Source organism: Rattus rattus, chromosome 10 (genome assembly GCF_011064425.1).
Source record: "Rattus rattus isolate New Zealand chromosome 10, Rrattus_CSIRO_v1, whole genome shotgun sequence".
Lineage (NCBI taxonomy): Eukaryota > Metazoa > Chordata > Mammalia > Rodentia > Muridae > Rattus > Rattus rattus.
Window position 1 is genome coordinate 40,032,877 of NC_046163.1, and position 27,391 is coordinate 40,060,267.

The window sequence follows — 27,391 nt, forward strand, 5'->3', positions numbered from 1 at the left end:
ACACTCCAGAAGCAGGAATGTGGCCCATGACTTCAATCTCAGGACCTGAGAGGTTGGGGCGGGAAGATTACAAATTTGAAGTCAGCTGGGACAATGCCCCAAGACTTGGGTCAAAATAAATAAACAAAAAACAAAGCAAAACAAAAAACTTTTCTACCTCATATTAGAGTGGCAAGCAATTTTCTTAGCCAACTAAAAACCAAACAATTGTGCCTATTCAAAGGTAACATTTACAGTATGTGAATTATGTCATAAATATTAGTAGCCAGGGTTGGGGAGATGATGAGGTACTTTACTGGTTGCTCTTTCAGAGGACCTGAGATTACTTCTCAGCACCCACATGGTAGCTCACAACAATCTGTAACTCCAGTGCTTCTGACTTCCGTGGGCACATGGAACACATACATACATGCAGGCAAAACATTTATACACAAGGGAAATAAATCTTTAAAAATGAAAGAAAAAATTAAAAATTAAAATTATATATATAACACAGGTTAAATGGCTGTGTATAGTTTTCGTTTCTCAAAAAAATAGAACACAGAAGCACATATTTTGTCTTTGGCAAACCACAACAGTTGAATATCTGAATGCACACACAAACCTTTGCTAACAAATAAGCACATCTCTAGTACACCAGAAAACTTTGTGATTTCTTACTATATTTTAGTAAGAAATCTTATAGGGTTTTTTCATTGTTATTGGTTTTTTGTTCTGCTTGGCTTTTTTTTTTAAATTAGTCACTAGTGTTTAGTAAATTCTAAAAAATGGATCCCTTCTTGAAGGAAAACTGCTTGCCTTTTTGCATATCTATTCTGCGAGCTGAACAAATATGATCTCCACTGACTGTCCACGGTGTACTTATGAAAAGAATAATTCACTTCATATGATTATCTCCAGGTTTTATCCATTTCCTCTGTGAAATGTTATTTAGCTACAGTGGATAGTGCTGACATATCACATTCTCTCCTGTACAGTCTACGTATCTACATACATAAAATCATGTATGTGCAGGTGTCATGAAAGAAGCGGATCTGTGTGGAGTCTGACAGACAGTAGGAGGGGTAAAAGGGGGAGGAAAGGAGGCTAGATCTGACGGGGGCTGGGGGGATACATGAAAATGGTGGTATTTGACCCAGCCTAACAGATTTTAAAATAAGTCACGTGCCAGTTTTGATTAGGGTTTTGTGTTATCTAGGCAACTTCACCTCAAGAAAGCAGATGACTATCACTGCTACATTATACGCTAAGGCCTAGAGATGACCTCCCATAAGCCAGAAAAGAAAGCAGCTAGAGAAATTAAAATAGCATTTTGTTATCCTGAGAACAAGCTAACATTACTTTTACATGGTTTCACAAAAATAAATAAAAGAACAGTAGAAAGTATACTCTGCGATTAGTTTTACCTTAGGGTCTCTCATATCACTCAGCTGCTACAGGCACTTCCCTGCAGGCCTGGCAGCGTTTGATCCCTGGGTCCACAAGGTGGCAGGAGAGATCACCTCAGAGTTGTCCTTCAGCTCCATAAGCTATGTGCCTGACTATATGTACATACACATACACACTGATTTTTAGGTCTTATTTCATATTAAAATATTTTAAGTAAATGCTAGGTTTCATTTTGTTAATTTTAGGTTTCTGTTTTGTTTTGTTTTTCTTTTTTAGGTACTATCAATAAAACCCAATTAAATTTGCCTTATGCATGATAGGCAAGTTCTCTTTTTCTGAACTAATGCCTTGTCTTTCTTTTTTTTTTTTGTTGTGGTGGTGATGATGGTGGTGGTGGTGGTGGTGGTGGTGGTGGTGGTGGTGGTGGTGGTGGTGGTGGTGGTGGTGGTGGTGGTGATGGTAGTGGTGGTGGTGGGTGGTGGTGGTGGTAGTGGTGGTGGTGGTCTAGACTGGTTTGTTTTGTTTTGTTTTGTTTTTAAAAGGCTCTTCCTAAGCTGCCTATCTTACTTTTCTATTTCTGTACACAAAACACCATGACAAGGCAACTTACAAAAGGAAGAGTAAGAATGTTAGCGTGCATGGCTCTGTGGCATGGCAGCAGGCAGGGACAAGCAGGCATGGAGCCAGAACAGTCTCTGAGAGTTCCTATCTGAACCCAGGCATGAGGCAGAGAGAACAAACTGGTAATGAAAACTTTTGAAATCCAAAAGCTCACCCCCATTAGCATATCTCTTCCAACAGGCCAGACTTTCTAATCTTTTCCAAACAGTTCCACCAACTGAAGACCAAGCATACAAAATGTATCAATCCGTGAAGGCCATCCTTTTCTGTTCTTAATAATATTTGTATTAATTATTTGGTTATTTAACATTATGCACCCAAATAGCACTCACCTCCCAGTCCTCCCAGGTCCATCCTTGTTATCCCTGCCCCAAGAAAAGGAGAAAAAAGTGCAATTTGCATTGTCAATATACTCAGTGGAGTATAGTCAAACTCCCAGTGGCCAACCCCTCAAAGACAATGCACCTTCCTCACCTGCACCCCCACCAGGAGCCATCGACTGTGGAGTACTACACTCCAGCATCCCTAGCACAACTTTTAAGTTCTCTTTGATGGTTTTCTATCTAGGTTGTCTGGGGGTGAGAGTAGGAGGTTGTTACAGAAGCCTTCTATGTCCCTCTTTCTCAACTATGAGTCTGCAATCATTGATACCACTGCAAAAGTAGCTTCCTTGCCCGTTACAGTCAGTGGAGGCACGGATCATGGACTTCCACATGGCTTCTGGAGACAGCACAGACCACAGATAGCCACAGGGTCTCAGGAAGACCCTTCTTATGCAAATGAACATTGCTCAAACTAGCCTCAAAAACTGTAATCCTGTTGAGCTTGATGGCACAGGCAGTTCATCCCATCGCTCTAGGGGCCAACCTGGTCATAGCAAGTTTGAGGACAGCCAGAGATACATAAAGACCCTGTCTGTAACTGAAAGAAAGAGAGAGAGAGAAAGGGGGTAGGGAGAGAAAGGGAGAGAGAGAAAGGAAAAGAAAAAAAAGAAAGGAAATTGCAATTTTCTCAGCCTCTAGAGTAGCAGTCATTATCAGTGTATGTCACCAGTCCTACCATAAGCTTTTATTTGTATAGGAAAAATCAGACTTGATTATAGAATTCATACACAATTCAATTGGCTGTCAAGAATGAAAAAATCTAAACAACCTGCTCATATTGCCACCAAGAGAACACTGTTGACTTGGACTTTAGACAAACACCTATAATAATTACCATTTAAAAAGTGCCTGTGTATTTAGAATACTCTGCAAGGTAGCTATTATCCTCATTTTAGGAAAATGAAAACAGGAAGATGATAGCTAAGTGATATATCCAGTGTGACATGTAAACAGATAGCTAAGACTCAAAGCCAACCCACCAGATTCCAAAGAGGTTGCTTTTTCATCATGGAAGCATGGTTCTCAAAAAACTATAAAACAGGAACAGCTAGCATTTACTGAGTGGTTATTTTGTACTAAAAAAACTTACATTCTCTATCATAAAACATCACAGAATTAATATTAATATATTTATTTAATAAATGAACAAGAAAATCCTATATAGCATACTCAAAATCGCATGTTTAATAAGGTAATCAACCTGACCAAATAAAACAACCTGTGATTAATTTATTTTTACAATAAATATAGTCAGACTGAGCAATGGGAAACAGGCTATGCCTATTTTAAGCACCATACAAACCACACACACACACACACTACAATTTACTAAGTTAATCTTATAGCAGAAACTATACTATATACACTTCTTTCTCATGAAACCCCTATAGAATAACTAGATAAACTGTAGAGTTTTCTGTGCCCAATGTTAACACAGAAAGCCTAGCTCTCACCTTAATGGGAATAAGAGAGTTATTCTAGAGCCTTTTTAAGGGACTACCTTAAAGACCTAGGAACACATAGTTAGGCTACCCCAAATCCAATGTTCCGAAGTAGAAACAGTTACATCAAGTTTTATATTTTTACACAACAAAGACAGTCATGAATCAAGGTAAATTTAAGAATTCAACAAAGATATCTAATCAGTGAGACAGTCACAACAAGATAGGGAATCTCTTTTTATGGCCTCGGATGCTATCTAATGATATTCTTGGTCTTTGGGTTGGTGGAAGCTACTGATCTGTTACGTTACAGATTTCATAAGGGTTTTATCTATTTACTCACAAGGTGTTAGATGAAGCAAGCTTAAAATACAGTGTGACAATGTGGTCACAGCAAAATGGGGGAAGCCTTTCTAAAGGCTTCAGATGCTTTCAAATGACATTCTTAACTTCTGGGTTGGTAGAAGCTAGCAGATTGATAATAGATTTCAAAAGGTTTTTATCAGTCACTGAATGCTAGGTTCCAACACAGAGGTGGTCAAGCAATGGATATTCAAGGGGCTAAAGCTAGCCAAAGATAAAGTAATTAGCACTGGACCTACAACATCCCTATATCTCCACACACTACAGTTCTAATCAGTCAATCAGTCTTTGTAAATACAACTTCTTTCCAAAAATTTTCATCAACACCAACAATGTTCTCCAATTAAAGCATATTTCTTGTCTGCCATTTCAACAACTTTTTAATTTAGTTAAGAGAAAAGTAGCCTAAGAACAGAAAACAAGTAGCCTGTGATATCTTTAAAATAGCAATTTATGTTACACACTCTTAACAATTATGTAATGGTCCTTGATCTTCAAGTACAAATGCATCATCAGTTTTAACTCTGCTCTCCCATTAGAAAACAGTCAGTCACTGTAGTTGCTATTATTCAACAGTCGCCATGTTACTATTTGTCAACTGCTCATCCAGGAGCTTCCTGTTCCATCACGGGTTTAACTGTTAAAGTAAGGATGAGAGACGATGCTCAGTAGGAGAGCACTGGCCTAACAAACACAAGGTCCTAGGTTCCCTCCCCAGTACATCCAAGGCAGGCAGGCAGGCAGAGAGGAAGAAGATAGGAAACTGGAAGGAAGGAAAGAAGGAAGGATGGATAGACTAAAAGGACAGACTGACTAAAAGAAGGATTGACTCACCCAAGAACAGAAATCTCTATCTATTCCGAAGAAGCATTCATGTCCTATTTTCAAAACTACAGAATTTATGATGAGATGTGAATCACCTGAAGGTGAGGGCAGAGACAGAGCATAGCTATACTGAGGTTAAAAGCAAGAAGGAACTGGAAATGAGACACTAGTCTCTTTGAAACTAGTTACGACATTGAAATATCGGAGCAATCCTTAAATGACTATTTAAAAAGAAAAAGTGCAAGAATATGGGGCAGTGGATAACGTAAAATATTCTATAAATGGTTAATTACATCTGTCCAACCTTGAGATAATGAAGTCAATAAATATGATGTATCATAATTCCTAAATTATCTCAAAAATGGAAGAAAAATAATACTTGCCCAAAAGCTATCAAAGGATCTTTAATGTGAATATCATGAATTCATTCAAACATTTACTGTAAGTCAACCATGTATTATACAGAATACAATAAGCTGAGAATATAAACAGGAATCAATCCATAGGCTTTTCAGGTACCTACAACATATTACCTACAACAAATCATTGTATAAATTTTGTGGGTTGTACTCTCTAAATAGAGAAAACAATTTTGGAACTTCCAAAACATTCTCCTCAGACTCCACAAATGTTGTTAACCCATATAGAACAAACCCTTTGTCTCAGCCTGTTACTGAAAATGAATATAAAATAAACATCAGTTCAAGGTCAACCTGGTCTACACAGCATTCAGTACAACCAGGGCTATACAGAAAGAGATTGGATGATTGGATGGATGGATGGATGGATGGATGGATGGATGGATGGATGGATGGATGGATGGGTGGATGGACGGACGGACGGACGGTAGACAGACATATAGACAAACAGACAGGAAAGAGACTATCTCTCTAAAAAGAACTAGAAGTATAGTATTCAAATAAAAGTACCCATCTGTATGAAGCTGGACAGAGTTCCCTAACAGAGCTTAACTTGCACTGCAGAATATAAATCATGCATCTTTTATATGAGGTTACAAACATGCAAGACTAATTTTTATGTACCAATTCAGTCTATAACCACTTTCATAAGGACACGTGCCTGTCCTTCTAGCACCTGGGAGACATAGGCATTAGGATCAGGAGTTAGGTCATGCTAAACTACAGAGGAATTTTAAGGCCAACTAGAGCAAAAGGAGGCTCTGTCTCTTAAAAAAATAATTTCAAGCTCTCAGAAAAAAAAAAAACTTTATAGTCTGATGAACTTCATACCTGATCAAAATAGGAAACAATAAGATTATCTTATCTCAAGGCTTACACAACAACCATCATAATAACAATTTTTACTCTGTACTTAAGTAGATTCTTTAAACATAAGGTAAAAAGAAGACATAGGGAAATCTAGTTATCTTGAAAACAATACCATGGTAAGAATTATAAAACATGCAAAATAAGATAAGTAAAGAAACTAATTAGGCCCCTCTGTAGCTACATCACTCTTTAAGGTCACAGTTACACGACTGGAAGAGATAGCACACTCGCCTAGCATTTGTAAAATCGGAAGTTTGATCTATAGCATCATGTAAAAATTAAAATAAAATATAAAGTAATAGTTAAACTTTAAGTATTAAAACACTCAGGTCGGGGTTGGGGATTTAGCTCAGTGGTAGAGCGCTTGCCTGGGAAGCGCAAGGCCCTGGGTTCGATCCCCAGCTCCGAAAAAAAAAGAACCAAAAAAAAAAAAAAAAACTCAGGTCTAAAACCTTTAATTCACAAATATACAAATATCAGCTAATAAATTCAAGGTTAGTATACATTATTTCCTGTTATTTTCACTTATGTATGCCAGAAAGATAAATGCTGGGTTTTTCTAACCACTTCTTACAAGATTTGATATTCAGTTTAACCAAAGGCATTTCTTTTACTATAGTTACAGTGAGATAATTCCACAGTAATTATCTCTGCCATAAGAATCATAAAACGGATTATAAATACAAAATAAAACTAATGATTCTGATAATAAGTGTATAGCCACAAACACAGCAATGCTGCTTCATAAGTAACACCTTTCCTCAAATGTATACCTGATAATTTTACAATGATAAATCAGTAACTAAGCACAAAGTAAAAAGGCATTTCTCCACTAAATTCCACTAATTATCTTCCTAATAGACAGCAAAATTATTGTTATTTTTCTTTTTTCTTAAAGACAATAAATAAGGCAGAGATTCCCTTCCATTCCACACTCACCAACTTTACCCCGAGCCTCCCAAACACTGGAAACATAGATATCTCCATGCATGGGTCAAATGTCCAGGCCTTTCTACTGCTGCTCAACCACGGAACTGAATAAAATTTCATGCATTTTGTATCAAAATTACCTTTCTCGTTAAGTATTTTCCCCCAATTTTGTTTAACACATAAAAATTATACATATATAAAATATAAGATATTTTAATATTACAAAATAACTATCTTTTCTTCTACGGTAAACTGCTCTCAAGATAAAAAAGCAGAAACTAGCAGAGCAAACTGTACACATAAACGTCACTTTTTGAAGATCAGCAGTAACTTCCCTCCTTGCAGTCTATGCCTCTCTCCACATCTCAAACTGTTTACTCACACGGATCACCTAGCAATTTGTGCATGAAATGCTAGATACTATCAACCTCTCATTACAACCCAAGCACAGCACTTTAACAACACCTAACGCAGTGGATCAGTAACAAGAAATAAAGTTCTGTAAAGAGAAAAGATAAAGCCTTTTTAAACTTTTCATACTCTTGTCAAAACATGTCAAACGTCTGTAAACCAAGAACACATTTCAATTTCCTCCTTTGAGACATCTTAGGAAACTTGAGAGACCACGCATTAAATGATTTTTTTCATGTACTTTTAAAAACCAAATCCGTAAATTGTAACTATTCCCAAAAAAGTTCCAGAAGCCTTTTCCTAAAGAACAATACAGAACTATAGAAACTACTGAACCTTACACCACCTAGCAGCAAACAAACTAGCTACACCTAAGTGTGCTTTAACGGAGCACCACGGGCTCTCTCTAATACACTGGGCAACGAATGAACAGCAAGAAGCCCAATAACAAGCATTTACTGCACATTAAGACTCTACAAGATACTTAGTCAGATCAGTTTGTAATTTTGCTATATCCTGTTATTAATAACCCTTTTTCACAACATCCACAAGCTCAAATTACACCACACTATTTACTGCAAATATGTGCAATTGTAAAATTTGCATTTCAAATGTCAAAAGAAACAAAACATCTAGACTAAGTCACAGTTGTCTTACATACTTCTCTCTAAAAACATGAAGAATATTACTGTGATTTCATTCTCACAAGAAAATCAAACCCTACTGTTAGCACTCCGTGTGATTTTTTTTTCCTAAATCTATAACATAAAGGCTTAACCAAATGCCATAAAGACAATTACAGCTTTTTTATTTCATTAAATGAGTAGTTCAAAGAAACAATATCTATTTTGAGAAAATAAATGATATTTTCCATTTTAATGGCATAATTTAGAAATACAATAATTGCCACAACTATGCACTGAGATGTGGCACCTCTACATTTTTAAAGATTTAAACTTTCAGTGCAACTATTGAAAATAGGTCCCCCAAACTTATATTTACTAATTACTATTTTATTACTATTTACTAAAGTATTTCTACTAACCTATGATACTGGTAATTTTAATTATCTTTTCACTCACATTTCCAACAGTCCCTTAGCCAGTTTTATTGTGGTTGTATAAATGGAAGAATATATTCAAAAGAATACTTTGTTCTAGGTTAACATTCCTAAGTAAATACGGAATCCAGAGCTGAGGCAGACAAATCACTTTCACTTGTAGTCACCTGCCTCCTGAAATGACTGCCCACTGGACAGTCTATCTAAGTGTAATTGTTGGTTGGGAGAGATGTGCATAAGTGGTTATGGAGATGTGCATAAGTGGTCATAAACATGTCTGCCAGTTCCTTGTCCAAGATTGCCAGCTGAAATGACTGCAACAATAAGGGTGTCAGGACTCCCTGCAATAAAAATCTCTACCCTCTGTTTCCTGTTCTGTGTGGGAGTTCTCACTTGTCTAGGGAACTGCACTTCTGGCATTCTCACCACACTTTCCTACTCACCTTTATCCCACATTTGGCTTCTTCTGTGACTTCACTGTCCCCTCCAAAATTTATCTCAAATTTTAATTGCTATTTTAATGATACTAAGGGGAAAGACCTTAATTGGGTAATAAGGATTCAGCCTTTACAAATAAGTTAAATGTCATTATCTCAGGAGTAGGCTAGTTACCTTATGAGTGGTGAGTGAGTAATAAAGGAAGAGATACTGGAGTCCATTTTCTTCCTCATCCTCCTGTGCTTTCTCCCTGATACCTTCTGCCATATTATGACAGAGAAGGACCAACCTCACCAGATAAGAGCACTCCATCTTGAACATTCTAGATACTAAAACTGAATCAAAGCTAATAAAGATATCATTTATTAATTAATCAGTGTCTGACATTATAGCAGATTCCCATTTCTGTTCATAGTTAAGAGCTTTAAGGAGTGAAAAAGTAACTTAGTCTTTCCAACCTCAAACTGACAGTATGATTACAGAGATATGGTGCATAAAATCAAGTGGCTATCCCTAATGACACATGCTTGGAAACTTAGATTTTTTTCAAAACCCACTTTATTTAGAGTTCTTAAATACCTCAACCTCCCTTCTAACCCACCTACTGGAGTTATGTGAAAAAAGGTTAAAGGTGTTGTGGGCCTGTTTAGAAGTAGTTCCTTTGGGCAACTCCACTCTTTGTTGTCAGGATACCAGCAGTCCAGTTCAGTAACAAACAACAAACACAAATCAGTAGCACAATCCAGCAGAAACAGCAAGGCTCTGCCAAGTCAGTATAAGCAGTCAGAATCAGCCATGAGAAGTTCTTTGGCACATTTCTCTCCATGAAGTGAAGACCAACGAAGACCAACAAAACATTGCATGGTGTAACGATACAAGAGCGTCCTCTCATTGTTTGTGTGGTTTCATTTATATTCTAAACATCAAGCGTCCTCTCAAGTATCTGTTTTTAACAAAACATCACATTCCCTCTCACAAGACAGCTTCCAGAAAGACATCACATGATTGGGTTGTTAAAAGAAACCAGAAATTTCCATTTCACACAGTGTCAACATCAAAAGAACCAGGAATAAATATTGCCATTTTAAAATTAAGCCAGTAACAAAAATTAATTTCTATTTCTACTCTAGTACTGAGCATGCCACATAATTATTTATGTCTATGTCAGTCACAACTATTTTTCCCACAATACCATTTTGTCCAGTCCTCTAAAAGGTATTATTAAAAGGTATAAAGAACATAAACCAACATGATGAGATTTGTCGAAAGAATGGATTAAACATGTACATTGTAAAGACAAAATTAGCTTCTGTCTAGTAAAATCATTCCAGCAAAAGACTTAAAAAGGTTTGAGTTACATTGTATGACCCATACAAACAAATACCAAATCCACTTTAAAGCTAATGGGATTTAAAATGCTAATTCCTTCACCCACCACAGAGAAGCATTACCACAGACTTAATGTAATAAGAGACACTAAACTCTTACTGCACACAATTCTTTATAAAATGCAAACCCTGACAAGTCAAAGTATATGATCATGCAAAAACAATACTTTGATTAAAAGAAAACCCTTTATAAATGTCTTTGAGTCTGTTCTCCAACACATCTCACTAATAGCAACAGATGTTAAGGCTTAACAAAAATAAAATTATAAAATATGAGTATATTTTTAATTATCTGGTTCTAGTATTATACTATTTGGATCTCCAGAAAACAAGAATCATTACATTTATAGTCATAAGAACAACTTTAATTACATTTTTGGGATATATAGTTATTAATTGCCTATGACCTCCTACAAGGTGGGATTTTTAAAACATCCCCCAAGATGATCAGAAATCTCAACATAGTATCAACTTTTAAATGTAAATTATAAAAGGATAAACATTTAACACATTTTAAGTTTCTATTAATTTCAGTATAAAATTTGTATTCACTACCATATCAGCAATATATAATCTTAATGTTCCATATTTTAATCAAAATAATGTGTAGTTGAAAGATACATTTCTATTTTAGAATATTTCACAGGCTGCCAATAAAGTGACTAATTTTACTTGAACTTTAATACCCCAAATGCTTAATATATTGTATGTAATTAACAAATATTAATAAATGTACTTTTTATTAAAGATGTTTGTATGTGTGCATTTGTGGGAGGGGTGCCCATGGAGACCAGAGCATGGTATCAGATTGTTGTGGGATAGTAAATTAGTCCAGCCACTCTGGGAATAAATAGAGAGAATCCTCAAAAAGCTTAAAATAAATCTACCATATGACTCATCTATACTACCCTCAACATATGCCCAAAGGACTCAACACCCTACTCCAGACACTTGCTCAGCAGTGTTCATTACTCCTCTACTCAAAACAGCAAACTGACAGTCCTTCATCAGCAATGGATAGTGACAACTGGTACCTATACACCATGGAATATTATTCTGCTCAGCAAAGGCTGAAATCATGTAATATGCAGATAAATGAATAGTTAGAAAAGACCATGTTGAGTGAAGTAACTCAGACCAAGGAAGACAAGTTTTGCATGTCACCTCTTATCTGAATTCCTGGCCCCCAATCTTCAGATGTGGCTATTTGAATGCCAAAATTAAAAGTTTGTTATTACCACAAACTAAAGGAATAAATAAAGTGGGTGTTTGTGGTGGTTAATATTAACCATCAACCTGATGAAATTTAGAGGATTATGAAAACAACCCTCTGGGTTTGCCCAAATTAGGTTCAATGAGGTGGAAAGACACCCCCTAAACATGAGGAGTACTAGTCCACAGGTTGTGACACCTGACTGAATAAAAAGGGAGAAAAAATGGACACTATGCTTCCTAACTATAAGCACAATGCGACCAAGCTGCCTCTGACTTCTGCCACCATGCCTTGATGTCATGGAACCGTGAGCCAAAATAGATCCTGCCTTCTGGTCAGGGTTGTCACAGCAATGAGAAAAATAACTAACAGAGTGGTAGTTCAGCTATTTGACCTACTAAATCCTGTGGAAACACAGTACTGCAGCTCTATGACGTTTCTCTAGTAATAGAGACTATGCAAGAACAGCTTTTAAGACACTGCTATTTTAAACATAAACAATTCAGTCTATTCTTCTGGTCTCTTGAGAAACTTGACAGGTATCTACTAAGTACACTGGAGGGTAACTCTAAAAGTTGTCAACAAATACTTTGATACACTTCACTTCAAAAATTAAATACAATGTTTCCATCTTCTTGAGTGTGGACTGGTTTAGTGAGTCTTTTTTTTTTTTTTTTTTTTTTTTTTTTTGGAGAGGTCTCACTATGTGTCTCTAGCTGGCTTTGAACTCATAGTGATCTTCCTGCCTCTGCCTCTACCCTCTGCCCTCTGCCCTCTGCCCTCTGCCCTCTGCCCTCTGCCCTCTGGCCTCTGGCCTCTGGCCTCTGGCCTCTGGCCTCTGGCCTCTGGCCTCTGCCTCTGCCTCCTAGTTCTGAGTAGTGGCTCACTGTTAGAGAACAGAATGTGAAAAGGCTGGTAACATAGCTTAGTAGTAGAGTGCTTGTCCAGCATGTGTGAGACCCTGGGTTTGGTCACTGATATCACAAAAATAAATAAAAATATACAATACCTAACAAAATGTGAAGAAAGCAATACTATAATGCTGGTCTAAATACAGCACACTATCATATTCAGATTCACTCAAGCCACATCAGAGGGAGGTCTTCATGTGAGGGTCTGAAGACCCAAGCATGCTGCTCTGGGCATCTGCCGTCTGTCACACAACTCTAAAACATACTCATATAAAGGGCCTTAGAATATGCCACAAGAGACGTTCACATGTCAATTTTGTTCTTAAATAATATAGGTAACTTCTGTCAGTTTCTGTTTGTTTTGAGACCAGGTCTCACTACCTTGCCCTGACTAACCTGAAACTTCTTATATATCCCAGGTAGGGCTTGACTTCATCAAGATCTGCTTGCCTCTGCCTCCTGAGTACTAAGGTTAAAGGTGTATGCCACCATGACCCAGGGTTTCTTTCTTAAGGGGGAAAAAAAGCTCTTAAGAAAATGTATCTGGCCATATAGAGAAAGGCAGTTAGAAAACTAAAAACAACCAGAGCTATATAGTGAGACTTGTCTTTAAAAAAAAAAAGTTGACACAATTATAAAGGAAACGTGTTTTGCTGTTTTAACTTTTTTGAAATAACTCCAAAACTCCAAAGTGTTACCAAAGATTCATTCAAATGAGGTAAGACAAGCTGAGACTGGGTGTTAGAGCAGAACCTGACTAGAACAAAACTATATCCCAGCTTCAAAAGCTTCCAAAAGTGCTTACTACCTATAGCACAAGTGTGTGTGTGTGTGTGTGTGTGTGTGTGTGTGTGTGTGTGTGTATTTTTTTACTTAAGGGTCTTGCCTTTTCATTCATCTACTGACAAAACTTTAAACCAGTCATCTTTCCATGAGCATCATGCTGAATTACCTTTACAGTCAGGAAACTGAACCTCTAACTAGGAAGCATATTGTAATCTCAATTTCCTTTCCTAGGGCTCCTGGAAGAGACAGGAAATCACTCACACTCATTCTTTACAGGCTGGAGGGCCACTATTAAGAGCATTTATTAACTTTCTTTTTACAAACCTGAGGAGAGAGACCCTAGCCATTGTGCTGTGTTTCCTTTATGCATCTCTCCTTTCCTTGTCCTTTTCTGAATCTTTTCAACTCCCCATATCCTTGACACTACAACAGCACGATTGAGTTATATATACCTAAGATAAACCAAAGGATTACTTATCGGTATATTACTGCATCCAAATTTGGCTTTGCAGATTACTCCTTTAGTCATCAACATCAACACCACAACTATCTCATCACTATTACAGTCAAATTTCTATAGGCAGGGCATTTGTTCTCCCCTGATATTTATTACAATTATACTTATTCCTCATTTAATCTCATCATTGTATTTAGATATTTTCACAAATTGGAAACAGCGACAAAGCCTAATGCTGGTTAATTGTCACAATGTTGGAGGCAGTAGATACTCTTCTCCCCTGTCCCACACCCTGCACAAGTAATAAATTATTCTCACCTATCTCTTTCTTTACATCTGCAGAGTTCTTACATAATTTAAGTAAGGTACTTATCGTAAACCTCCTTTACTTTCATGTGCTTATAAATGGTGATCCTTCTTTCCTCTGTCACAGCCCTAGGGGTGGCTTTTATCACACTAACCAATAAGTAGTTTAAGCTAGGAAGTGATCCAATTCTGGCCACTACAACCTAAGAAGTCCATGATGAAAGTCCTTGAAAAAAAGGCAGTTCAAAAAGATCACCCACCATGATAGAGTAGGCTTCATCCCACAGTTGAAGGAACGGTTCAACATATGAAAATCAATCAATGTAATCCACCATATAAACTGAAAGAAAAAACCCACATGATCATCTCATTAGATGCTGGAAAAGCCTTTGACTAAATCCAACACCCTTTCGTGGGGTAATTATTTCAGGGATGAAACAATCAAAATAAAAATTGGAAAACCCACATACATGTGGAAACTGAACTACTCTCTCTACTCAATAATTTGATCAGGGATGAATAAAGAGAGAAATTAAAAGACTTCCTGGAATTTAATGAAAATATTGACACATAATACACAAACTTATGGGACATAATGAAAGCAGTGCTAAGAGGAAAATTCATAGCACTGAGTACACTGGTAACGAAACTGGAGAGATCTTATACTAGCAACTTAACAGCACACCTGAGAGCTATAGAACAAAAAGAAGCAAACTTACCCAAGAGAAGTAGAAGGCAAGAATTAGTCAAACTCAGGACTGAAATCAACCAAATAGAAACAAAGAGAACAATACAAAGAATCAGCAAAACCAAAAGCTGGTTCTTTGAGAGAATCAAGATAGGTAAAGCCATAGCCAAACTAACTAAAGGGCCCAGAGGCAGTATCCAAATTCACAAAATCAGAAATGAAAAGGGAGACATAACAGAAGTGGAGGAAATTTAAAAAATCCTAAGATCCTATCACAAAAACCTCTACTCAACTGGAAAATCTAGATGAAATGGATGATTTTCTAGACAGAAACCACATACCAAAGTTAAATCAAGAGCAGGTAAACTTTCTAAACAGGCTCATATCCCATAAGGAAATAGAAGTCATTAAAAAAAAACCTCCCAACCAAAAAGAGCCCAGGGTCAGATGGATTTAGTTAAGAATTCTACCAGACTTTCAAAGAAGACCTAATACCAATATTCCTCAAACTATTCCATAAAATAGAAACAGAAGGAACACTACCTAATTCATTCTTTGAAGCCACAATTACACTGATACCTAAACCACACAAGGAACCTACCAAAAAAGAGAACTTCAGACTAATCTCACTTATGAATATCGATTCAAAAATACTCAGTAAAATTCTTGAATCCAAGAACACATCAGAACCATCATTCACCATGACCAAGTAGGCTTCATCCCAGGGATGCAAGGTTGGTTCAATATATGAAAATCCATTAATGTAATCCACCATATAAACAAACATAGAGAAAAAATCCACATGATCACCCGAGATGGAGAAGAAGCATTTGACAAAATACAACACCCCTTCATGTTAAAAGTATTGGAGATCAGGAAGTCAAGGCCCATACCGAAACATAATAAAAGCAACTTACTGCAAACAAATAGCCAATATCAAATTAAATGGAGAGATACTTGAAGCAATCACACTAAAATCAGGAACAAGACAAGGATGCTCACTATCCCCATATCTACTCAACATAGTACTCAAATGACAAGACAACAAAAAGAGATCAAGAGGATATAAATTAGCAAAGAAGAAATAAAGGTATCACTATTTGCAGATATGACAGTATACATAAGCACCCCAAAAATTCTACCAGAGAACTTCTCCAGCTGATAAACAACTTCAGCAAAGTGGCGAGATATAGAATTAACTCAAATAAATCAGTACCCTTCCTTTATATAAATGATAAACAGGCTAAGAAAGAAATTAGGGAAACAACTTCCTTCACAATAGCCACAGTTAACATAAAATATCTTGGGGTAACTAACCAAACAATGAAAGATCTGTCTGATAAGAACTTCAAGTCTCTCAAAAAAGAAATGGAAGAAGAGCTAAGAAAATGGAGAGATCTCCCATGCTGAGAATTCACAACAGAGGAATTTTGAATGGCTGAGAAGCACCTAAAGAAATGTTCAAAATCCCTAGTGATTAGAGAAATGTAAATCAAAACTACCCTGAGATTCCACCTAATACCAGTCAGACTGGCTAACATCAAAACCTCAGGTGACAACACATGTTGGCAAGGATGTGGAAAAAGAGGAACACTCCTCCATTGCTGGTTGGATTGCAAACTAGTACAACCACTCTGGAAATCAATTTGAAGGTTCCTCAGGAAATTGGAAATAGACCTACCTAAAGATCCAGAAATATCACTCTTGGGAATATACCTAAAAGATGCTCCACCATGCAAGAGAAGCATGTGTTCCACTGTTCATAGTGGCCTTATTTGTGATAGCCAGAAGCTGGAAACAACCCATGTCCCACCACAGAAGAATGGATACAGAAAATGTAGTCCATTTATACAATGGAATACTACTCAGCTATTAAGAATGAGGACATCGGGCTGGAGACATGGCTCAGTGGTTAAGAGTACTGACTGCTCTTCCAGAGGTCCTGAGTTCAATTCCCAGCAATCACATGGTGGCTCACAGCCATCTGTAATGAGATCTGATGCCTTCTTCTGGTGTGTCTGAAGACATCAACAGTGTACTTATATACAATAAATAAATACATGTTTAAAAAAAAAAGAATGAGGACATCCTGAGTTTTGTAGGCAATGGATGGAGCTAGAAAATATCCTGAGTGAGGTAACTCAGACCCAAAAGTGGATATTAGCCCAAAAAAAAAAAAAAAAAAAAAGTACAGAATACCCCAGATACAGTCACAGAACTCCAAAAGGTCAACAAGCTGAAGGGCCCAAGTGAGGACACCTCAGTCCCACTTGGGAAGGAGAAGGAGGAACAGGGGAGAGAAAGGGGATAGGATGGAGGAGGAGAGGGGAACATGATCTGGTATTAGGTGGGAGAAAAGGACTGAAGCCCTGAGGGCCAGCAGAAAGAATGGAAACTGGCGAACTTGGGAGGAAAGTGGATGGGAGGACCCTCCAGAATGTTCCAGAGACCTAAGAACTGAGAGACTCTTAGAACTCAAAGGGGAAGACCCTAGTTGAAATGCCCTACAATGGAGAGAGGAAACTTCTTGAGCCAACCTCCAGCAGAAAGACAGGGCATCAAGTGAGGGATGGGGTTGCCATCCCACAGTCAAAACTCTGACCTATGATTCTTCCTGTCTGAAGAAATGCAGGGATGGAAATGGAGAAGAGCCTGAGGAAAAGAAGGTACAGCGACAGGCCCAAAGTGGAATCCAGCTCATGGGGAAGCCCCAAGACCTGACACCATTATTAAGGCTATGGTGCGCTCACAAAAAGTAACCTCTCATGACTGCCCTCCAAAAGACGCAACAAGCAGTTAAAGAGTCAGATGCAGATATGTGCACCCAACCAATGAACAGAAGCTGCTGACCCCTCTGGTTAAATTAGGGAAAAGCTGGAGGAAGCTAAGAAGGAGGGCAACCCTGTAGGAGGACCAGCAGTCTCAATTAACCTGGACCCCCAAGATCTCTCAGACACTGGATCACCAACCAGGCAGCAATCACCTGGCTGATATGAGGCCTCCACCACATATACAGCAGAGGACTGCTGGGTCTGGGTTCTGTCAGAGAAAATGCACCTAACCCTCAAGAGACTATAAAGGTCCCAGGGAGTTTAGAGGTCTAGTGGGGTGGGTGAAGTGGGGACATCCTCATGGAGATGCGGGAGAGGTTGGGGGTGCTGGGGAAGTTGGAGAAAGAGGAGGTATGGGATGTGGAACAGTCAGAGGGTGGACCAGGAGGGGAATAAAATCTGGAGTGTAAAAATAAATAAAATAAATGTGGTAAATTTATACAATGGAGTATTTGCTGTTTAAAAAATGGTATCATAAAATTTGCAAATGGATGGAACTAGAAAAAAATTATAACAGACCTAGAAAGAAAAATATGATATGTATTTGCTTATAAGTAGACATTAGCCATTAAGTAAATGATAACCAAACTACAATCCATTTGCCCAGAGAGGTCAGGTAAAGAGGAAGAGTCTAAGAGGGATGCATGGGTCTCCCTTGGGAGGGGCCTATGAGGACCAAAGCGTGGGAGGGAAAAGGAGATGGGATGAAGGAAGAGAGTGCAGGGTGAGTTGGCTGGAACTGGAGGGTACTTGGGGGACGAAATGTACGTCTGTGGAAACCTCCTAGAATCTGTGGAAGTGATCTTACTGAGGAGTCCTAGCAATGGGAGATACAGTCTCAACTGACCATCTCTTGTAGCCAGGCAGGACTAGGTTGTATTCAACTGAGTTGATGGCCAAGGGGTCCCATGGAAATTCCCAAACAACCCAGGCTGTTGCCAAGATAAAGGGTTGCTCCCTGCAAACTGATATCAGGGGTCCACTGCCAGGACAACAACCACCAACTCACTGAACAGACTAGTGCCTACATGGAGCCTTCATACGTTCTAGTCTCTTTGGTTCAGGAAGGTACTCTGCACACTACTGAAAGAGAAATGTGGACACCAATCCAGCCACAAGCCCTTTGCCCTACACTTGGTCCTGCCAACTGAATATGCTAGGGCAATAGTGGCATAGTGATGGGGATCTATAAGCCAAATGAACCCTTTCCTCCACAACTTGCTTTTACTCATGGTGTTTCATCACAGCAACAATAACCCTGACCACAGCAAGCTGCTACGGAAGTATAAATAAAACGACCCTTTCTTCCCCTAGCTATGATCACAGTGCTTCATTTCAGCAACAGAAACCCTAACTAACCCAGATTCATAATTGGTCAAAGTGCTGACCAAAGTACTTGTGGGAGTAGCCAACCAATGTCTGACTTAAGGCCCACTCCACAAGAGGAAACACATACCTGGTTCAGTAACCAAGAACCAAAGACTAGATAGCCCAGAGACCTAAGGTAAAACAAAACATTACTGATCTAAAATAATAAAAACGTTTTAAAAAATCGTCCTGGCTTAGTGGTGCATGCCTTTAATCTCAGCATTCAGGAGGCAAGGCAGCATGGTCTATAAAGCAAGTTCTAGGACAGCCAATGCTATACAAAGAAATACTATCTCAGATAGATGGGTAGGTAGGTAGGTAGGCAGGCAGGCAGGCAGGCAGGTAGGTAGGTAGATAGATAATTTGAGAGATAGATAGATAGATAGATAGATAGATAGATAGATAGATAGATAGATAGATAGATAGATAGATAGACAGACAGACAGACAGAATGAATGAATGATTCCTGATGATATTCTGTTGCTATGAGAAAAGGTTCTACTTTCATTTAGGAGGAAGAAGAGGAAGAAAAGAAAAATGATGACGATGATGATGATAACTCAGCAAAACAGAGGAAAAATAAATAGACCAATATGACTGAAAAATTTAAAAGGTCCTTAAAAGTCACTGAGTCCAACTTCTGATCTAAATTACCCCTCCAGAGGCTAGTGAGATGGCTTAAAGCATCTGCCACCACGCCTGACAACGTGAGTTCAATACTCAGGATCCAGATGGTGGAACGAGAGAACTGACTACTCCAAGTTGTCCACTGACCTACACATGTACAACATTGTGCACGCACATACAAAATATAATAATAAATTAAAAATATAACAAAAATTAAATAATTTCTCAAGGGTTGGAAAGATGGCTTAGTAGTGGAGAGCACTGACTGGCTCTTCCAGAGGACTCAGGTTCAATTGCCAGCAAATACATAGCAGTTCACAACTGTCTGTAACTCCAAGGTCTGACACCCTCACACAGACATACAAGCAGGCAAAACACCAGTGCACATAAAGTAAAAATAAGTAATTAAAATGTATAAATAAATAAGTAATCTCTCTAAAGTGGGTTCTTCAGCCAGAGCTCTTTGTTATTCAGAAAAACTACAAGTACTTTTTAGAGTCACCAAAACAGCAAGGAATCCAAATCATAAAGTCTATACAGAAAAGAACATGCCCACAAGCATGTTTCAACCTGCCCAGTTAGTACTACTGCTGCTGTACTGATGCTGTTAAACACAGATGCCATGGTCCACACCATCAATATCATCAATAGTTGAGATGTAAGACTAAAATTCACTGCTTCTGTTATTCCTAAAGTAAAATGAGATTGTGCTGTTAGTACCCATCACAAGACTGGATTCTGTGCAATCTTTATGGCAGCATCTGACTGCTTCTAAATTATCCCTCTTTCTAGCATACTACCTTAAAAACAACGAGCATCATGGACAAAATGAAAATAAGCATACTCTCAGGAAAGGCCTGAAGATTTCATGTATATCCGGCTTTTAAATATCACTTTGGGGCTTTTGCGATGGTTCCGAAAGATGACGAGCAGCTGCCAAGTCTAGATGAACAGATAGACTACTTCAAATTCCCATATCACCACCAAACTCACTTTCCTGCCTTCTTTAAACCCAACTCTAAAACTGCAGGGAGCCTTTCCTGGCACCCAGATAAGGGGACATGCCCCTCTCAAGTTTTACTGAAAGACACTTCAACTTCACCCTTGCTACACTGTAATTTCCCCCACATAACTGTCAGCTTGTCATCAATCTTTAATCTCTGCTTCTGTACCACAAAATCCATATACTACCTTATTAATAAATGTTTATAGACAAAAAATGACAGAGAATGAAATCAACTGCATAGAAATCCATAAAGCTCTAACAGTTCATAAAATTAAAATGACCTTTCAAATTCATAATGATACTAACTTTCTTCTAAAAAAAAGCACACTCAGGAAATCTAAGCTTCAGGGGGTGTTCATAAGGAGAGTATTACCTACCAAACATATAACAAAATTGAGCTATTTCACCCACCTGCACCCAAAAATATATATTTTATCTTGCTTTATTTATTTCACATGTGTGTGTGTTTTCTCTACATGTATGTCTCTGCACCATCCATATACCTGGTGTCTGTAAAGGCCCAGAAAGAGCATTGGCTCTCCTGGGAATGGCGTGAGAGATGGCTGTGAGTCATCATGTAGGTACTAGGAACCACACCTTGTCATCAGAGAAAGTAACCAGTACTCTTAACCACTGAACCATCTCTACACCTCCCAAAACATCTTTTTAACTAAAGGGGGGTGGGGGGAGGCCTGCATTTAGTTTAAACAACTATATACTTTTATTCAGTATAAGTACAAAAAACCTGACATTTACAGAATGGTGAATATTAAAATGTATTAAAGAACTAAAACTGTAAAATCCCTAGGGTGAAAAAAAGCTTCTTCTATTGGCATAGACAACAATGTTGATGGCTGTCACAGCTAAAGCTCAAGACAACAAGGGCAAACTTAAACAGGGGGCTACATTAAACTAAAAACACTTCTACCCCAACAAATAAGAGATAGCCTACAGAATATCTGTAAACCAAATATAGGGATCGATATACAAAATATTCACAACATGCACTAACATGCCAAAAAAGCCAATTTAAAAATAAACAAAAACTCTAAACAGACATTTTCACAGAACATATAAAAATAAACAACAGGTATGTATAAAGTTGCTCAATATCACTAACCATTATGAAAACATAAATCAAAACCACAATGAGGTATCACCTCACCCCCATTAGGGTAGCTGTACCATCAAAACATCGTGGGTAAAGGTACAGAAGAAAATGGACCTTTGAGTACTATGAGTAGAATATAAATTGGTATAGACAATATAAAAAACAATACATAAGGGATTGGGGATTTAGCTCAGTGGTAGAGCGCTTGCCTAGGAAGCGCAAGGCCCTGGGTTCGGTCCCCAGCTCCGAAAAAAAGAACCCCCCAAAAAAAAAAATACATAAAAATAAAAACAAAACCACCATCTACCCAGGAATCCCTGTCTTCAAGGAAAATGAAATGAGAACGTCCTAAAGAGAGCTGCATTCATGTATACATTGCGGCATTATTCTCAAAGTAGAAACAAACTAAAGGCATCTATCAGTAGATAAATGGATGAAAGTTTGGTTTGTCTTTGGCTATAAGACAGAGAAATCTATCTCAAACAGGGCACTTCTTCCCAGTAGCCAGCTTTCATGGTGTTAGAATGTACTATGGAGGCTGCAGAGCAAGAAAAAATATTAGGGAACTCAGCTGGCAATAGACTCTATATCCCATAATATTGACCTACCAGGCAAAATTCCCACTGCAACAACAGTGGCCTGACTGGCACGGGTACATAACTGATTTCTGACTGGATTTGAGGTCTAATCCATAAAAGTAAATTTCATCTCTTGTACTGAAATTCAACTCAAAAGCCCATGGCTGAGGAGGTCGCACCCTAGAGTAAAACCTGCTATTGTTATAATCCTAAACAGTCATGCTATCACATGACCTTCTTAATATTTATGTTCATGCTCATAGATATACCTACACTGCTCTTGTCCTTGGTCAGAGGAATGTCTTCTCTGCAACTACCAGCAATCAATGCAGAGATGCTGAGCTGACAAGTTTTTATGTCAACCTGACACAAAGCTACAGCCTTCCGAGAAGAGGACCCTCAACTAAGAAAACACCTCCATAAGATCTGGGTATATGTAAGCAAGTAGGGCATTTTCTTAGTGATTATGTGGGAAGGCCCAGCCTACCTCTGGGCTGGTGGTCCTGGGTTCTATAAGAAAACAGGCTGGGCAAGCCATGAGGAGCAAGCCAATAAGCACCACTCCTCCATGGCCTCTGCATTAGTCCCTGCCTCCAAGTCCCTACCTTGTCTGATTTCCTGACCTACATGCTTTCTATGAAGAACTGTGTGCTAGCTAGTTTTATGTCAGCTTGACACAAACTATACAGTCATTTGGGAGAAGGGAACCTCAATACCTCCAGTGTTCCTCCATGGCCTCTGCATCAGCTCCTCCCTCCTACTTCCTGCCCTGTTTAAGTTCCTGTCCTGACTTCATTCACTGATGAACAGTGATGAGGATCTATAAGCCAAATGAATCCTTTCCTCCCCAACTTGCTTTTACTCATGGTGTTTCATCACAGCAATAATAACTTCCATGAGCTGTTAGGGAAATATGAATAAAATAGATCCTTTCTTCCCCTAGTTATGATCGCAGTGCTTCATTTCAGCAATAGAAACCCTAACTAACCCAGATACATAATCGGTCAAAGTGCTGAGAATAAGAAAGAGGCTGAGGGCTCAGCCATAAATGGGAATGTATAACACCTCACTCTACCCCACCCCACAAAGATAGCCATAAATGGGAATGTATAACACCTCACTCTACCCCCACCCCACAAAGACTTTAGAAGCAGCATAGAAGAGGAGTTAAAAAGACTGTAAATCCCAGAGGATGAGGAAGAATGCAGTGAAATGCTGTCTTTCGAAGACTCATAAACTCCAACATCTGTTGATTACCTGCACAAAATCAAACCAGCTTAAATCTAGTATTAATGGGGGTGGTATTCTGCAGACCTTAACTCTTAACAAGGTGCCACCAGCAGCTGATTAGTTGCTGCAGGAGAATCTTTCTTTCTTTCTTTCCTTTTGAGGATATTAACATTGGTAGGTCTCCCATACTCCAACTGATGACCTCATTCCCATGGCCATAATGGAAATAGTAATTGAATTTTGGGAGGAGATATAAAGTTTGGAGGGGACATATTAGAAAGGATATGGAGGAAGCAGAAAAGGGGAGATGGGGGTAAGTATGATATTTCATTGTATATATGTATGAAAATTTCAAAAATTAAGAATTATAATTTAAAAATAACTAAATGATAAAACTATTGCTAAATACATCACATATCCTGGCTGCATAACATACCGAAATTCAACTGAGCTGGAAAGCTTCCTCCCTACCTATGAAGGCTACTGGAGGTCAAAGTCCCTCAAAGTCTTCCCCAGCCATGAACCCTGTAAATTACAGTATCAACTTGCCAGGTAAAGTATGCTCACTTTTTCAACAGCAGCATGAAAGACATGGGGATAACCAACTCTCGCTAGCCAGAGTTGAGGCCTGCTCTAAAGAAGGGAACTTATGCCTGACAACTGTAAACACCAGTCAAAATCCCATAATGAGGGATCTCATAGACCCTAGCAGATAACTTAATGCTGTATTTAGTATCTTAATCATACCATACTATTATTGCTTTAAAGATATACCATGATAGCATGACCCCAGAAAGTCTTAATTTAAAAAAAATAAAAAAAGCTTACAGTTTCAGAGACTTAGTCCATTACCATCATGACAGGGAGCATGGCGGTAAGGAGCATGGTAGCAGGCAGGCATGGTGCTGGAGAAGTAACTAAAAGCTATTCTCTCTGCAAGCCATGAGCTTTTGAAACCTCAAAGCCCACCCTCCCCCCAGCAAAACACTTCCTCCAACAAAGTCACACCTCCTACTTCTAATCCTTTCAAATAATGCAACTCCCTGGTGACTGAGCATTCAAACATATGAGCCTATTCAAACCACCACATTTAGTTATATTAACATAGCATCAAACTTCCTTCTACACATTTATGTTTATACTAAAAACAAATGCTACTCTGAGACTTGATCCAAGAAGCCTCTTCCTAGTGAACAGTGGTGAATGCATAAGCTTATAGCTGTACAAAGTGCTAAGATTACGTAAAGGTTGAGGACTTAGCCATCAACTTGACAGTTACATTTTCCCCTCTCAATCTGAAGAACATCTGGGAAGAGGGGTGTTCTAATTTGCTTTCCATTGTTGTAATAAAACAGTGACCAAAAGCAACTTCTGAAGAATATTTTATTTCACCTCACAGGTTACATTCCGTCATTGCAGTAAGTCAGAGCAGGTACTAAAGGCAGGAACCAGGAAGCAAGAGTTGAAGCAGAATACAGGAATACTGTTTACTAGCTTGTTTTTCTTGCTTGCTGAGCCTGCTTTCTTACATAACCTGCCCAAAGGGTAGGACCACTCACAGTAGGCTGGGTATTCCTATATCAATCATTAATCAAAAGAATGCCCCATAGATGTGCACACAAGACAATCTGATTAAGGAAAATCTATCAATTGAAGTTCCCTCTTCTCAGTTGAGTCTAGTTTGTGTCAAGGTGGCAAAAACTAATCAGCAAAAGGAAGTAGAACATAAAGGCAAGAAGTTGTTTCAATAACTGTCCTCTAAGAGGTTCTACCCAGCAGCTGACTGAAAACAGATGCAGAGACCAACAAGCAAATATTGCAAAAAGCAAACAGGAAGAACAGGAGGAAGGATTGAGGGCCCCAAGGAGATACTCCACAGAATACCAACAGAATCAACTAACCTGGACCCTTGGGGGGGCTCTCGGAGACTGAAACACCAACCAAAGAACATACAAGGTCTAGACCTAGGCCTCCCTGCTCATATATAGCAGATGTGCAGCTCAGTCTTCAGTGGGTCCCCAATAACTGGAGGGGGCTGTGCCTAAAGCTATTTGTGGATCCTGTTACCCTAACTGGGTATATGCCAAGGTGGGGAGATATCCAGGGGGCACCTCCAACCTCTCAGTGGAGAAGGGGAGGGAGTTGGGAAGAGGAATTTTGCGAGGGGAACAGGGACGAAGCGATCAGGATGTAAAGTGAATAAATAAATAAACAAGAAAAAAAGAAAGAAAATCAGAATGTAGTCCTTTCAAATAAAAACAAAAGAAGCTGCTTCGAAATGATAATCTCTAAGCACAACAGAGCCATTACATTCATGAATTCAGGGCAACCATGGATCACTACACTGGGTCTGCACATGAATGGGACTGTCAACAGTCAGCCATGGATAGAGGATCAGGGCATCCTTGGTGCTGAACTATCTGCTAGTGACAGAGTTGGGGAGACATTGTGTTCTGTTGAATATCCACTGATGACCCCAATATTCCAGTCAACCCATTCAGTGGTCACACAGATGGCTTTGGCTAACCTAATTGGGTCAATAACCAAGTCATAAATCTGGAAAGGAGACTGATAGGGGGTGAGGATGATAAAAAAATGTGGGGGAGAAAAGAGAGGGTAGTGGAGATGATAATCACAAATCACAGTGTGTGGGATGTGTGTGTGTGTGTGTGTGTATGAGAGAGAGAGAGAGAGAGAGAGAGAGAGAGAGAGAGAGAGAGAAAGAGAGAGAGAGAAACTGCCCCAAGTACCAATTTAATTAAAAAGAAAATCTGAAAAAACTTTAAACACACACACCACTAAATATTAACAGGAGCCCTTTCCTCCTCAATTACTCCAACCCTGCCCCGAGCCATGCTCAGGATGCACGAGGCAGCTTTGAGCCAAGTTAGTATTGCTGTCACCTCTGTCTTTGCAGACACCATCAGAATTATCCACCTAGATCTTATCAAACACAAAACCTCTGAAATGAGAGCCTAGAGACTGCCAACAGCATATGGCTGGAGGTGGAGAAGGTGCCTGTAGGAAGAAGGCACCACTGATGCCTCTCATCAGTAGAAACACCTCTACTGAAGGCCCTGGGGCCCACAGTACAATAATCACTGGTGTAGATATTATCAGGAACCAGTTTCACAAAAGAAGCCTGTGAGATATTTATCAAAGATTACATGAAGCCAATCAAAGACAAACTGGAAGAAAAAAACAAACTCTTTTATGCCAGAGATTGCAGAACAAATCAAGTACATCTCTACTAATCTCAAACACAAATCCACTTAAATGGCACAGCTATTGGGCTGGGGTACCAGGAGTCAAGCTCATATGAGATTTTCTTTGAGGACTGCTTAGAAAGAGAAAAATATTAACAAATTTTACAACCACTTTCAATCTATCACTCGTCATCACAAGTGGCTGCTGCTTGTCAACCCACACAAAATCAGAACTTAAGACTAATGTGACTGGTGTCATCTTCAGCTCTTCACTCTTCTGACCTTACTTATCTGAAGGAGAGGGATTGCTGGGATTGCTTTTAAGAAAACAAAGAGTCTAACTGGAAAGATGGCTCAGTGGTTAAAAGCATTTACTGTTCTTCCAGAGGTCCTGAGTTCAATTCCCAGTTATCACATGGTAGCTAACAAACATCTGTAATGGGATCCGATGCCCTCTTCGGGAGTGTCTGAAGAAAGCTACACTGTACTCATATAAATACAAAAAATAAATCTTAAAAAAAAAGTCATGGGGTT

The 27,391-nt window shown here is 38.7% G+C and overlaps 1 protein-coding gene across 3 annotated transcripts in view; it reads right to left on the minus strand.

Annotated features, from left to right (window-relative positions):
• Window positions 1-27,391, minus strand: part of Rabgap1l (RAB GTPase activating protein 1 like) — a 558,252-nt gene that overhangs the window by 519,626 nt on the left and 11,235 nt on the right. Inside the window, exon 1 of one of the 3 annotated variants that reach the window (XM_032915698.1) lies at window positions 13,616-13,636. The exons of the other annotated variants lie outside the window; for them this stretch is intronic. The gene's annotated coding sequence lies outside the window, so the exon portion shown is untranslated. Of the gene's footprint in view, window positions 1-13,615; window positions 13,637-27,391 lie in introns of those variants that run through there. 3 annotated transcript variants of the gene reach the window in all.